Genomic DNA, 16161 nt, shown 5'->3' on the forward strand with positions numbered 1-16161 from the left:
AACCATGGACGGCTAGAACCCTAGGACAAATGGTGGAAGCAAAAGTATACAGACAAGATCTCACACAGAAGCATACACATACACATTCACAAAAAGAGGAAAAGGGGAAAAAATCATAGCTCTTACTCTCGAAGCCCACCTCCTCAATTTGGGATGAATTGTTGTCTATTCATGTATTCCACAGATGCAGGGTACATCAAGTTGATTGTGGAGCTTTAATCCACTGCTTCTGAGGCTGCTGGGGGAGATTTCCCTTTCTCTTCTTTGTTCTCACAGCTCACAGGGGCTCAACTTTGGATTTGGCCCTGCCTCTGCGTGTAGGTCGCTGGAGGGCGTCTCTTTTTTGTTCAGACAGGATGGGGTTAAAGGAGCTGCTGATTTGGGGGCTCTGTCGCACTCAGGCTGGGGGGAGGGAGGGGCACTGCGTGCGGGGTGGGCCTGTGGCGGCAGGGGCCGGCATGACGTTGCACCAGCCTGAGGCCCGCCATGCGTTCTCCCAGGGGAGTTGTCCCTGGATCCCGGGAACCTGGCAGTGGCGGGCTGCACAAGGCTCCGTGGAAGACGGGTGGGGATCGTGACCTGTGCTCGCACACAGGCCCCTTTGTGGTGGCAGCAGCAGCCTTAGCGTCTCCCGCCTGTCTCTGGGGTCCGCACTTTTAGCCATGGCTCACGCCCATCTCTGGAGTTCCTTTAAGCAGCGCTCTTAAACCCCTCTCCTCGCGCACCAGGAAACAAAGAGGGAAGAAAAAGTCTCTTGCCTCTTCGGCAGGTGCAGACTTTTCCCTGGACTCCCTTCCGGCTAGCCGTGGTGCACTAACCCCTTCAGGCTATGTTCAAGCCACCATCCCCAGTCCTCTCCCTGCGCTCCGACCGAAACCCGAGCCTCAGCTCGCAGCCCCGCCCGCCCCGGCGGGTGAGCAGACAAGCCTCTCGGGCTGGTGAGTGCCGGTCAGCACCGATCCTCTGTGCGGGAATCTCCCCTCTTTGCTCTCTGCACCCCTGTTGCTGTACACTCCTCCGTGGCTTCGAAGCTCCCCCCTCCGCCTCCCACAGTCTCCGCCCACGAAGGGGCTTCCTAGTGTGTGGAAATTTTTCCTCCTTCACAGCTCCCTCCCACTGGTGCAGGTGCCGCCCCTATTCTTTTGTCTCTGTTTTTTCTTTTTATCTTTTGCCCTACCGAGGTACGTGGGGATTTTCTTGCCTTTTGGGAGGTCTGAGGTCTTCTGCCAGCCTTCAGTAGGTGTTCTGTAGGAGTTGTCCCACGTGTAGATGTATTTCTGGTGTATCTGTGGGGAGGAAGGTGATCTCCGCGTCTTACTCTTCCGCCATCTTCAAGGTCCCCCTCGAGAAAGGGAAATTTCTTCATGCAGCTTCAGGAGCAGTGGATTAAATCCCCACAATCCACGTGATGTACCCTGATCTGTGGAATACCTGAATAGATAACGAATGTTCCAAAAATTGAGGTGGTGGACTTTGGGAGCAACTGTAGATTTGGGGTTTGCTTTCTGTATCTGATTTGTTTCTGGTTTTATGTTTATCTTAGTTTAGTTTTTAGTGCTTGTTATCATTGGTGCATTTGCTTATTGGTTTGGTTACTCTCTTCCTTTGTTTTTTTATTTTTTACTTTATTTTATTTTATTATTATTTTATTTTTTTCCCTTCTTTCTCTTGTGATTGTGTATGCGTGACTGTGCCTGTGTATGTGTATGTGTCTATGTGTGATTTTGTCTGTTTAGTTTTGCTTTTACCATTTGGTTTGTGGTTCTATCTGCTTGTTTTTGTTTTTATTTCTTCCCTTTCTTCCTAGCTGTGTGGATGGCAGGGTTTTGGTGCTCTGGCTGGGTGTCAGGCCTCAGTCTCCGAGGTGGGAGAGCTGAGTCCAGGACACTTGACCACCAGAGACCTTCTGGCTCCACATAAAATCAATTGGCAAGAGCTGTCCCAGAGATCTCTGTCTCAACACTAAGACCCAGCTCCACCAAACGGGCAGCAAGCTCCAGTGCTGGAAGCCCAATGCCAAACAACTAGCAAGATAGGAACACAACCCCATCCATTAGCAGAAAGGCTACCTAAAGTCATACTAAGCTCACAGACAGCCCAAAACACACCACAGGATGTGGCTGTGCCCACCAGAAGGACAATATCAAGCTCCACCCACCCGAACACCGGCATCAGTCCCCTCCACCAGGGAACCTACACAAGCCACTGAACCAGCCTCACCCACTGGGGGCAGACACCAAAAACAATGGGAACTACAAACCTGCAGCCTGCAAAAAGGAGAACCCTTTCACAGTAAGTTAAGCAAAATGAGAAGACAGAGAAATACGCAGCAGATGAAGGAGCAAGGTAAAAATCCATCATACCAAACAAAGGAAGAGGAAATAGGCATTCTACCTGAAAAAGAATTCAGAGTAATGATAGTAAAGAAGATCCAAAAACTCAGAAATAGAAAGAAGACAATACAAGAAACATTCAACAAGGACCTAGAAGAACTAAAGAGCAAACAAACAATGATGAACAACATAATACATGAAATTAAAAATACTCTAGAAGAAATAGCAGAATAACAGAGGCAGAAGAACGGATAAGTGACCTGGAAGATAAAATAGTGGAAATACTGCCACAGAGCAGAGTAAAGAAAAAAGAATGAAAAGAATTGAGGACAGTCTCAGAGACCTCTGGGACGAAATTAAGTGCACCAACTTTTGAATTATAGAGGTCCCAGAAGAAGAAGAGAAAAAGAAAGTGTCTGAGAAAGTATTTGAAGAGATTATAGTTGAAAACTTCCCTAACATGGGAAAGGAAATAGTCAATCAAGTCCAGGAAGCATGGAGAGTCCAATACAGGATAAATCCAAGGAGAAACACACCAAGATACCTACTAATCAAAATATCAAAAATTAAATACAAAGAAAAAATATTAAAAGCAGCAAGGGAAAAGCAACAAATAACATACAAGGGAATCCCCATAAGGTTAACAGCTGATCTTTCAGCAGAAACTCTGCAAGCCTGAAGGGAGTGGCAAGACATATTTAAAGTGATGAAAGGGAAAAACCTACAACCAAGATTACTCTACACAGCAAGTATCTCCTTCAGATTGGACAGAGAAATTAAAACATCTACAGACAAGCAAAAGCTAAAAGAATTCTGCACAACAAAACCAGCTTTGCAACAAATGCTAAAGGAACTTCCCTAGGCAGGAAACACAAGAGAAGGAAAAGATCTATAAAAACAAACCCAAAACAATTAAGAAAATGGTAATAGGAACATACATACTGATAATCACCTTAAATGTAAATGAATTAAATGCTCCAACCAAAAGACACAGACTGGCTGAATGGACACAAAACAAGAACTGTATATATGCTGTCTACAAGAGACCCACTTCAGACCTAGGAATACATACAGAGTGAAAGTGAGGGGATGGAAAAAGATATTCCATGCAAATGGAAATCAAAAGAAAGCTGGAGTAGCAGTTCTTATATCAGACAAAATAGACTTTAAAATAAAGACTATTACAAGAGAAAAAGAAGGACACTACATAATGATCAAGGGATCAATCCAAGAAGAAGATATAACAATTGTAAATATTTATGCACCCAACATAGGAGCACCTCAATACGTAAGGCAAATGCTAACAGCCATAAAAGGGGAAATCGACAGTAATACAATCATAGTAGGGGACTTTAACACCCTACTTTCACCAATGGACAGATAATCCAAAATGAAAAAAGTAAGCTAACATAAGCTTTAAATGGTACATTAAACAAGTTGGACTTAAGTGATATTTATAGGACATTCCATCCAGAAACAACACCATACATTTTCTTTTGAAGTGCCCATGGAACATTCTCCAGGATAGATCATATCTTGGGTCAAAAATCAAGCCTTGGTAAATTGTAAAAATTGAAATCATTTCAAGTATCTTTTCTGACCACAACACTATGAGACTAGATATCAATTACAGGGAAAAATCTGTAAAAAATACAAACACATGGAGGTTAAACAACACACTACTAAATAACCAAGAGATCACTGAAGAAATAAAAAAATACCTAAAAACAAATGACAATGAAAACACGACAACCCAAAACCTATGGGATGCAGCAAAAGCAGTTCTAAGCGGGAAGTTTATAGCAATACAATCCTACCTCAAGAAACAAGAAACATCTCAAATAAACAGCCTACCCTTAAACCTAAAGCAATTAGAGAAAGAAGAACAAAAAACCCCCAAAGTTAGCAGAAGGAAAGAAATCATAAAGATCAGATCAGAAATAAATGAAAAAGAAATGAAGGAAACAATTGCTAAGGTAAATAAAACTAAAAGCTTGTTCTTTGAGAAGACATACAAAATTGATAAACCACTCACCCGACTCATCAAGAAAAAAAAGAAGACTCAAATCAATAGAATTAGAAATGAAAAGGAAAAGTAACAACTGACACTGAAGAAATACAAAGTATCATGAGAGACTACTACAAGCAACTATATTCCAATAATATGGACAACCTGGAAGAAATGGACAAATTCTTAGAAAAGTACAACTTTCCAAGACTGAAGCAGGAAGAAATAGAAAATATGAACAGACAAATCACAAGTAATGAAATTGAAACTGTGATTAAAAATCTTCCAACAGACAAAAGTCCAGGACCATATTGCTTCACATGTGAATTCTATCAAACATTTAGAGAAGAGCTAACACCTATCCTTCTCAAACTCTTCCAAAATATAGCAGAGGGAGGAACACTCCCAAACTCATTCTATGAGACCACCATCACCCTGATACCAAAACCAGACAAAGATACTACAAAAGGATCATATGTCATGATTAAATGAGGTTTATCCCAGGAGTGCAGGGATTCTTCAATGTATGCAAATCAATCAATGTGATACACCATATTAACAAACTGAAGGATTAAAACCATATGATAATCTCAATAGATGTAGAAAAACCTTTTGACAAAATTCAACACCCATTTATGATAAAAACTCTCAAGAAAGTGGGCATAGAGGGAACCTACCTCAACATAATAAAGGCCATATATGACAAACCCACAGCCAACATCGTTCTCAATGGTAAAGAACTGAAATCATTTCCTCTAAGATCAGGAACAAGACAAGGGTGCCAACTCTCTCCACTATTATTCAACATAGTTTTGGAAGTCCTAGCCACAGCAATCAGAGAAGAAAAAGAAATAAAAGGAATCCAAATTGGAAAAGAAGAAGTAAAACTGTCACTGTTTGCTGATGACATGATACTATACATAGAGAATCCTAAGGATGCTACCAGAAAACTACTAGAGCTAATCAATGAATTTGGTAAAGTAGCAGGATACAAAATTAATGCACAGAAATCACTTGCATTCCTATACACTAATGATGAAAAATCTGAAAGAGAAATTAATGAAACACTCCCATTTACCATTGCAACAAAAAGAATAAAATAGCTAGGAATAAACTTACCTAAGGAGGCAAAAGACCTGTATGCAGAAAACTATCAGACACTGATGAAAGAAATGAAAGGTCATACAAACAGTTGGACAGATATACCATGTTCTTGGATTGGAAGTATCAACATTGTGAAAACGACTATACTATCCAAAGCAATCTACAGATTCAATGCAATCCCTATCAAACTACCAATGGCATTTTCCACAGAACTAGCACGAAAAATGTTACAATTTGTATGGAAGCACAAAAGACCCTGAATAGCCAAAGCAATCTTGAGAAAGAAAAATGGAACTGGAGGAATCAGAATCCCTGACTTCAGACTACACTACAAAGCTACAGTAATCAAGACAGTATGGTACTGGCACAAAAACAGAAATATAAATCAATGGAACAGGATAGAAAGCTCAGAGATCAACCCACACACATGTTGTCACCTTATGTTTGATAAAGGGGGCAAGAATATACAGTGGAGAAAAGACAGCCTATTCAATAAGTGGTGCTGGGAAAACTCAACAGGTACATGTAAAAGAATGAAATTAGAACACTTCCTAACACCATACACAAAAATAAACTCAAAATGGATTAAAGACCTAAATGTAAGGCCAGACACTACAAAATTCTTTGAGGAAAACTTGGGCAGAACACAGTACAACATAAATCACAGAAAGATCCTTTTTGACCCACCTCCTAGAGAAATGGAAATAAAAACAAAAATAACATATGGGACCTAATGAAACTTAAAAGCTTTTGCACAGCAAAGGAAACCATAAGCAAGGTGAAAGGACAACCCTCAGAACCAGAGAACATATTTGCAAATGAAGCAACTGAGAAAAGATTAATCTCCAAAATATACAAGCAGCTCAATATCATAAAAACAGAAAACCCAATCAAAAAATGGGTGGAAGACCTAAATAGACATTTCTCCAAAGAAGACATACAGATTTCCATCAAATACATGAAAGGATGCTTAGCATCACTAATCATAGAGAAATGCAAATCAAAACCACAGTGAGGTATCACCTCACACCATTCAGAATGGGCATCATCATAAAATGTACAAACAATAAATGCTGGAGAGGGTGTGGAGAAAATGGAATCCTCTTGCACTGTTGGTGGGGATGTACATTGATACAGCCAACATTATGGAGATTCCTTAAAAAAGTAAAAATAGAACTACCTTGTGACCCAGCAATCCCACTTCTAGAGATATACCCTGAGAAAATCATAATTCAAAATGAGACATGTACCACAATGTTTACTGCAGCAGTGTTTACAATAGCCAGGACATGGAAGCAAGCTAAGTGTCCCTCGACAGATGAATGGATAAAGAAGATGTGGCACATATATATAATGAAGTATTACTCAGCCATAAAAAAGAAATGAAATTGAGTTATTTGTAGTGAGGTGGATGGACCTAGAGTCTGTCATACAGAGTGAAGTAAGTCAGAAAGAGAAAAAGAAATACCGTATACTAACACATATATATGGAATCTAAAAAAAAATGGTTCTGGTGAATCTTGGGGCAGGACAGGAATAAAGGTGCAGATGTAGAGAATGGACTTGAGGACACGGGAGGGGGAAGTGTAAGCTGGGATTAAGTGAGAGAGTAGCATTAACATATATACACTACCAAATGTAAAATAGATAGCTAGTGCGAAGCAGTTGCATTGCACAGGTAGATCAGCTTCGTGTTTTGTGACCACCTAGAGGGGTGGAATAGGAAAGGTGGACGGGAGGTACAAGAGGGAGGGAATATGGGGATATATGCATACATATAGCTGATTCACTTTGTTATACAGCAGAAACTAACACAACATTGTAAAGCAATTATACTCCAATAAAGATGTTAAAAATAAAAAAACTAAAACTAAAAAGTTTCTCTCAGTGTTCTGAACCAAAGCAGGAGAATTCCTTTCACCTTTGAGACAGACTTCTTTTTTTAAGATAGTATGAGTTCTGTTTAGTATCGTTAGCTAGATGTATTCATTTTCTTGGTTACTGATAGTAGAAACCAAGTTTGTGAGCATCAGAAGAAAAAGAATTAGAACAAGTAACTCATGGAATTGATGAAAGCATTGGAGAACTATGTTCAGAAAATAATATGAAAGAACTAAGGAAAATTTTCTAGCTGACAACAGAGATAGGTCATGACACAAGAACACTGTGCCTGGGAAACCACTGCTACCAGTGATCCTGACCACTGCTGTCCCCACTACTCTGGATGGTAGTCACAGGAGGTCACCACTCACCACCAGAATAAGGTCTAGTAAAGCTTCCTTTTCATTTGCTCCTGATTCGAAGCTCTGGCAAGGATTCCATAATTGTCCAAGATTAGATCATGAACACAACTGACTGCCTATGCCCTGTTTTCCTCTAAGATGCACAGGATGGTGGGTTTCCCAAATATAACAACTCACCAACCAACAAACCAACCAATAAACTTCAAATATCAACTATCTACTACATACAGAATTTTCCCTCAAAGTTTTGTTTTAATCCATGCTATCCCTAATGGCCATGTAACTGATAGTCCAAATCAGGGTTACTCTGAGTGTGACAGGTGGTGCTGGGATAACATAGGTGTAAACTAGAACTGTCCTGGGCAAACTGAGATAAATGATTGTCCTACCTATATCTGAACAGTTATTACTTGCCCTTAAGGGTTATGTTTTTGTCTTACCTAAGAATTTTCTCATGGTGCACAGCATGCTGAAATATAGCAAGAAGGTCTGATCTTCTCTTTAATTCAAGATGGGGGAAAAACCCTGCGATGAAGAATGGAATTGAATTGGTACAGCTCTATATCCACTGGGAGTCATAAAGGTAGAAATGTTGAAGACTGAAGCCCCCAGCCTTTGGACCTCTACCGTGTGTTTTTGTGACTGAGTGGTCTGGATCTCAGGACAGTGGGCTTGGATGTACCCTGAATAAAATGGATGTGCTGTTCATCAAAAATTCTGAAGCAGCAAAGGAAGAAGGCCTTGGTAAGGGGTAGGCAAATATATTTTTCTATTCATAGCGTGAAATGTCTCACTGGATCTACACTCTAAGGTTTGGAGATTCCTGTTAGTGGTGGGGTGGGAGAAATTGCTTCTGGGAGCTCAGAAAGAACTCTGAGGTCAGGTTTCATTATGATGTACCCAGGTGTGGTTTCTATGTACTCATCGTGCTTGGGTTTTATAGCCCTTTTGAATCCATGGCTTAATGATATCTTTCATTTGTTTTGGAAAATTCTCACTTTCTTGGGAAATGATCTCAAACTTACAGAAAGTTACAATAACAATACAAAAAACTTTTTTCTCTGAACCATTAAGCTTGAGCTGCTGACATGATGCCCTATAACCCTTGAATAGCTTAATGTGTATTACCTGCAAATGAGAATGTTCTACAAAGCTATAGTGCAACCATAAAAATCAAGAAATTAACTTTAGCTTACTACTACCATCTAATCTTCAGATTACATTCAAGTTTCATCAGTAGTCCCAATAATGCCTTCTATATCAGAAAGATCAAGTCTAGAACTTTCATGTCTAGACTAGAACTTTCAAGTCTAGAAATTTCATATCTTTAGTCTCCTTTAGTGTAGAACAACTTTCCATCCATTGAGTTTTTTTCTTGGTTTTCATGACTTTGACCCTTTGGAAGATTACACGAATTGCTTTGTAGAATGTCCCGCAGTTTGAGTTTGTCTACTGTTTTCTCATCATTAGATTCAGTGTATGCGTCTTTGGCAGGGGTGTCATACTTTATTTTCTCATTGCATCTTGTCAGATGACTCATGATTTTGACTTAGGGATGATGCTCACACTGACCTCATGATTAAGGTAGTCCTCCCAGGCTTCTCACCTGTAAAGCTGCACTTTCCCTTTAGTAATTAGTACATAATTTGTGGGCAGGTACATAAAGACTATGTAAATATCTCATTCCCCCTCAAAATTTCAATGTATTCAGTTATTATTTATATTAACATGGTGTCACGAATCCCTACTTTGTTCAATGGGTCATAATCTATTATTGTCATTAACAATGACCTCCCAAAACAAGGTCCTACTGTACTGCACAGAGAACTGTATTCAATATCCTATGATAAACCATAATGGAAAAGAATATTAAAAAAAATACATAGATATGTATAACTGAATCACTTTGCTGTACAGTAGTAATTAACACATTATAAATCAACTATACTTCATTAAAAAACAAAACAAAACAAAAAACAATGATCCCCCCCAGGTGAGCCAGATCCCTTTAAGGAGACTTCCTGGATGTCCCTCACAACACTTCTGCTTCCATGTCATTAGTCAGAACTATTCAAACAACTTCACACAACAACAGTGGATCCTAGGAAAAACCTTTTATTCCAGGTGTCAATGTGCCCAGCTAAGATCAGTATTCTCTTAGTAGGAAAAATGGAGAGAATGGATATGGGGAGCAACTAGCAGCCTCTGCCACTGTGGCTTAAAAAATAAAAATCCATATGAGGATTTCTTGGTGTATTCTGGAATATTATTTCTTAGCAACATTTATGAAAATAGAGAAGATATGTATATTAATCACAATTTTAAGGCACTATATCAAGAGCTTTTTTTAATAGTTACATATTTTTCAAATAAATAGTACTCCTTTGAAGGTTTGCAGAACAGGGTAAAATGTAAAGAAATGTGCATTGTGTTCCAATTTTCGTTATTGATCTGCTTTGTAACATTTGGGAAAGTCACTTGAAATGTCTGCGTGACTGTCTCTTTATTGGTAATTGAAAGAATGCCTGTATAAGGAGGTATTGTTAAGTCTAGAAAGTGAGAGAATTTCTAGGGCTAAAGGTAAAGGTACTCTCTCAGTAAACACATAAACACATCATCATTTTTGAGAGGGGCACTAGGCTATGTTTAGTGATGAGTAACTTTGTCAAATTATATAAAATAGATTTAATGCTAGACATTTTTGTGGTAAATCAAATATTAACTTTTATTGTTAAAGTGTGTTCCCATGGATAGAAATGCCTCATTTTCCTCATCCATTAAATGACTCAATAATCTTTACTTCCCAGAATTATTGTGAGGACTAAATGTGACAGCATATGAAATGTGATTATCACAGTGTCTGGCCCATAGTATGTACCTGATAAGTAGTATTTATTAATTTTACAATAATAATATTTTTATGATTAGAGGGTATCTGTACTTGTCTATGTAAAGGCATATACTAGTGTCAAAACAGGGATGAGGCTTTGGTCACTTATGTTAAGTGATTCACTACTCTGATAAAAATTCACAAAAATGAAACTGCGCTAAAGAGCTTTGTTGAAAAAAATATGGTTCCCACCGTACTACTAGTTTTCATAAATAAGCCAAGCTGAAAGAGGCGTGACAGGGCCCTAGGGCCTATGCTATCATACCTCCTGACAGCATTTTCCTTACTACCTGAGGATACATTGGATCCTGGCGAGTTCTAGTTCATCATCTACAGAAAATACTGGAAGAAAAGGTACTAGAAAAGTTTATTTTAAAAACCAGTTAAAACCAGGTTCAATTGGAACTCATGTTCTAGCATTTTTAATACCTTGGTCTTTCCCACTGCTATTTGTGTAATATTGGAATTCTGGTGTTGATACAAGTCTATAAATCAGAAATACTCTCTTCTGTCTTGATTTCATTGTGGTTACAATGAGATAAATCTAGTTGAATGAGAACAATTAGATTATAATAATAGAATTCCTCTTTGGGGTGCTTCCTCAGTACCTGCGATTTGACCTTACCTAAAAAGAATTTAAGAACTAAAACTATCATATGAATAAAAACTGAGAGCACACACTTTTGAAGGTATTTCAATCCCTGTGAAATTTGTAGGACTATTAACCTCCCACAACTGGAGATGTTATAAAGCAAGTACTTAGCATTGCATTATCAAAATGATAATTCTAACAGCACAATGGCATAAAAATATGATACCTGGAAGATAAGATACAGCATGTTAAGAAATAAAATTTATCTAAAAGTTGTTTATCCTTGGGTGATCAAGCCCTAGCATTTGCAAAAGAGTTGCATATAAATGTAGGAGTGAATCGAAGAAGAAGAAAAAAATTAGTTCTTCGAAGAATATTTTTGGGCAAATGTTGCCACTAAATAGAGAAAAAGCAATTATGACCCCATGAGTCAGTTAAGATGGAATGTTCTAATGAAAGTAACAAACAGAAATCTTCCAGTCTTGAGATCTATCCCTTGCCAGGGTTTTGGGACACAAGTGACTCACTGTCACTATTTTTACTTAAAGGAGTGCATCTCCCCTGCTCCTCCCCCCCCAAAAAAAAACAAAAACAAAAAAAGAAAGAGAAGAAGAGTCAGACAGAGAGAAATGCAAAAGTAGGAGGGGAAGGAAAGGGCACACCAAAGAGCATAACAGGTTATTTTCTTCAAGATGGGAGAAGTTCATCAGGGAATCCTTCACTGGACCCTTTATGAAGTCTTCAGCAATGTACAAAGGGTGGGGTGGCACTGCTAATGCACAGTGATTTTTAAAAGGCAGACACACTTTTACTTAGTTTTATTAATGTTTTTACATTCTCTACAGACAATGCCTTCGTACTTCCATGGGGGCTGACCATTCCCTCCACTCTGTCCTTGGTATGTCCCTGGAGGAGCTTTGAGTTTTATAAAATAAGCTATACTTACATAAGGGAGTTTAGAGAGCAGAGTGGAGTGCAGCTTAATTTCAAAAGGTAATTAATCATGTGTTTTTTAAAGACCACAGCTTTTCCTGACTTTCTCTTTGTTCTCCGTCACCTGTCTTGGATCACTTGTGCTGTCTGTTTTTCAGGCTCTGTATTGCTGAAGTCACTTATGCAGTTCATGATCCATGAAACTGCTTTAGCAATGAAATGACATACCCAATCCAGGGTTCAAAGCAAATTTTTATGTCCCCTCTAGGTCAGAATCCAAACTATGGAAGAAATAGGGATGTAACAACTTTACAAAGTAGCCAAGTCTTCTAAAAGTCTCCCTAGCCAGGTAATTACATAGTTCTCCCCCTATTAAACAAAGAAAATAAAAAAGCACAACATAAAAGATTTTCTCCTAAACATACATGTTTATTATGGAAAATATAGTAAGCCCCAAAGAAGAAAAAGAAGACAACTATAATTCCACTACTTAGAGATAACTATTACTTGTTCAGGTATCTGTATATTTTCAACTCTTTACATAGACTGCATATATCTATACACACACATATATACACACAGAGTACGTTCATATATACGTATATAAATATATATATATGTATATAGATGGTTTCACAACTTTTTCTTACTGGATAGGTTATGAACATTTATCTATGTTATCACCACAGCATTCTTGAAGTCTTAGAATCAGGCATGTTTTCAACAGGCCTTTATTCTGTTGGAAAGATCTATTCTGACTGTAGTTAGGGCCAAGAAAAGAGGTATAAGATGACGTCTAATGTTAAGTGCAGAGCTGCTCTGTTTTGCTAGACATTTTGTTCTTTTGAGATGATTAGAAGCATGATATTTCAAGATATTTGGTCATCTTCAATTAACCTCTCCAAGAAGTGACAAAATTCAAAAGTTGTCTATGGAAGGATTGATAGTTTCAAGGCTGCATGTCAGTAGCAGAGAAAACATCAGAACAAATTCAGACTTATCTATGTGGTCCTTAGTGAGAAGGACAGTCATTTGTTTAAGTTGGACTGCCTAGTGTGTTTAGTATTGGCATCAGGTCTAAGTCAGAATCTTAGAGATGTAAGGAAAATGTTCTGCCAAGTGCAGGAATCTTTTCTTTGCCCAACAGCAGGTGACAGCCTAGACTATGATCGAATTTCATAAAGGATGACTCTTCCAATTGCAATCCATGCCAATGATGGATGGTTCTAGAGATCAGGAACTTACTGCTTATGTTAACAAATTTCTGCTTCCCAATAACTCTCCTGCCTGTATCTAATGTCTGCTCTCTGGACTACCACAGAATAGTTTATTCTGCATGAGTCTTCACACTTGCCTTTCCTAAGTCTTTTTCACACTATAGTAAACATCCTGCTTTTTGTAATGGTTGACATACCAGCTGGTTTTCTTAGGATGCATTCCTTGTATGTTTCTTCTCTCTGAGTCATTCAGATTGAAGGGGGTCTCCAAGTTTGTTCTGGTCTGTAGAGGACAGTAGCACTCAGATCTCTGATGATCAAGACCTAGAATATACATCAATAGACCTGAGACTAAACTCACATTTTTTGTTGTTGTTTTAGCATCTGTGTTACTCTGTTGGATGAGAGTGAATATGAATGGATGTGTTGGTTATTCTCTGTTTGCTTCCCCAACAGATAGATTCTCTACTTTGTCCTCCCTGAAAGATTCCGTAGGAGTCTGAGCTGTACTGAATGTACCTCTCAGGTGGCCCTGCTCTCTAACTTCTGATTGGGCTTGGCCCCAGCAGGAACTTTGAGGGTAAGGGCAAGAAGATATTGAATCTTTTTAAAAAGAACAGGGAATGTGTCTTACCTGTGGCCTCAGCTCCTGGGAATTATGGTGCCAGTCCTTGGATGATTCACTATTACTAGTTAGTTGCCTTTACCCTGTAAACAGTTCCTTCATCAAACTCTTCTCAGTTAAACTCTTTGACAGTGCCAACATTTTCTGCTGGGACACAGACTGGTATAAGGAGCATACAGGCACTAAAATGCTGAGAAATTTTTTCAGATGAACTGCACCAGAAAAGATCTTCCTGCTTCTGTTTGTGTAGAAGTATTTTTTTTAAAGTCCCAGATATAGTATTTTGAACTTAGCTCTCAGGGAGTTCTTTATGTTGGTGTCAGCCAATCATTTCAGATGGTTGAGATCATTTAGATCTTGATTTTATTAATAGTCTTAGCCTTCCTCCTCAACAATTTGCTAACTGTGTACAAAATTTATTAATATGTGATCTCTATCTCTATCCACGGAGAGGCAGTATAGCATCGTGAGGAAAAATCAACTTCAGAGTAGATAGAGTTAGGTTTGAATTACTAACCATGTGACTTTAGAAAAATTACTTAAAATGAGCTTCAATTTCTTCGTCTATAAGATAAACATAATACCTGAAAAATTTGGTGTGAGTTTAACAAAAATGTCTTTAAAGCCCTTATGTCCCTCTTGGCCCATGATAAGCATTCAATAAATGATAGCTTGCATACAGAAATGCATGCTATCCCAAAAAGAAATAAGGGAAATAAGAATACCATTCAAGATATAAGTATAGAATAGGAGGAGTATGGATTGCGTGTGGGGCTATGGGGTGGGGAGGGGAGTAAACAAGTGAACTGACCCTCAGACTTCCCATAGAGTGGAAAGTAATTTCATTGGGAGCTTCTGTCATCTGAAAAGATGGTTATTTGAACATTTTTTCTTGGACCTCTGGCTTTGCTTCTCCAGCTGTCTTTGTTTATTGAGCTCTCTCTGCCTTCTGTCTTCTCTGCCCCAACCATCTCCTCCCTCCCCTAATTCAAAATTTTTCCTGCCTACTGCCAAGATATAATACTTTATTTAGTAATTTGTTCTATGTTTTTGTTTTCTAATATATTGTTTTCTGCTTTCATGTTTACTAATGCATTATTTCTGCTTTCCTAGGAGTAATTGTTCACCTTTTACTATTTTTTGCTGAGTACTTAATGTGTTTATTTTCATTCTGCTCTATTTTTCATACTTAGTGTTTTTATTGTCACTTTTCTAGATATTCTACAAATTTTATTTTTATTTATTTATTTATTATTATTATTTTTTTGTGGTACGCGGGCCTCTCACTGTTGTGGCCTCTCCCGTTGCGGAGCACAGGCTCCAGACGCGCAGGCTCAGCAGCCATGGCTCACAGGCCTAGCCGCTCTGCAGCATGTGGGATCTTCCCGGACTGGGGCATGACCCCGTGTCCCCTGCATCAGCAGGCGGACTCTCAACCACTGCACCACCAGGGAAGCCCTTGATTTATTTTTGACAAAAGAATCATTTGAGAAAGCTTTTAAGTTCCCATGTTGTAATTTCTAGTTTTATTGCACTGTGATCAGAGAATATAACTTGTATTTGTAATAGCATTTATACCACATTTATACCTTTTTTAACTTTGCTCAGATTTTTTGCAGGTGATCTAATGTGTTCGATTCTGTAAATATATCATGGACATATAACAGTTCAGTGTTTACATTTTCTGGTTATAGGCTTTGCTATACAGTTTTAGGCATTTGTATTAGGCCTTTATATATTTTCTTTGTTGCCTTCTTTCTTTATCATGAGATGAAAGGGTAGGGTAAAGTCTCACCATCATTTCTCTTTCCATATCTCTTTGCATTTCCTGAAGTTTTATCTTCATGAAATTTTTATGCATAAAACATTGCACATACAGTTTTTATGCATATATAAAGAGATTTCCTCTCCCCCTTGATTCTGGCTATTATTTTCTTTCTTTTCTTTTTTTTTTTGGCCGCACTGAGCAGCATGTGGGATCTTAGTTCCCAGACCAGAGATCAAACCCATGCCCCCAGCAGTGGAAGCCTGGAGTCTTAACCACTGGACCGCCAGGGAAGTCCTCCCCCTTGATTCTGATTGGTCTGCTGTTAACAGCACAGGTTTAACATTCCAGGGAGAAATCTGATTAAGAGTCAGAAGGATCTCAGCGCTGCTAATAGTGGTTCAGGACCACGGACAGCTATCCCTCTAGGAACCGTCTTCCTCACTTCAGC

The sequence above is a fragment of the Delphinapterus leucas genome, chromosome 1, assembly GCF_059928025.1.
Source record: "Delphinapterus leucas isolate spDelLeu-1000000601 "Yukka" chromosome 1, BTC_Dleu_Yukka2, whole genome shotgun sequence".
Taxonomy (NCBI): Eukaryota; Metazoa; Chordata; class Mammalia; order Artiodactyla; family Monodontidae; genus Delphinapterus; species Delphinapterus leucas.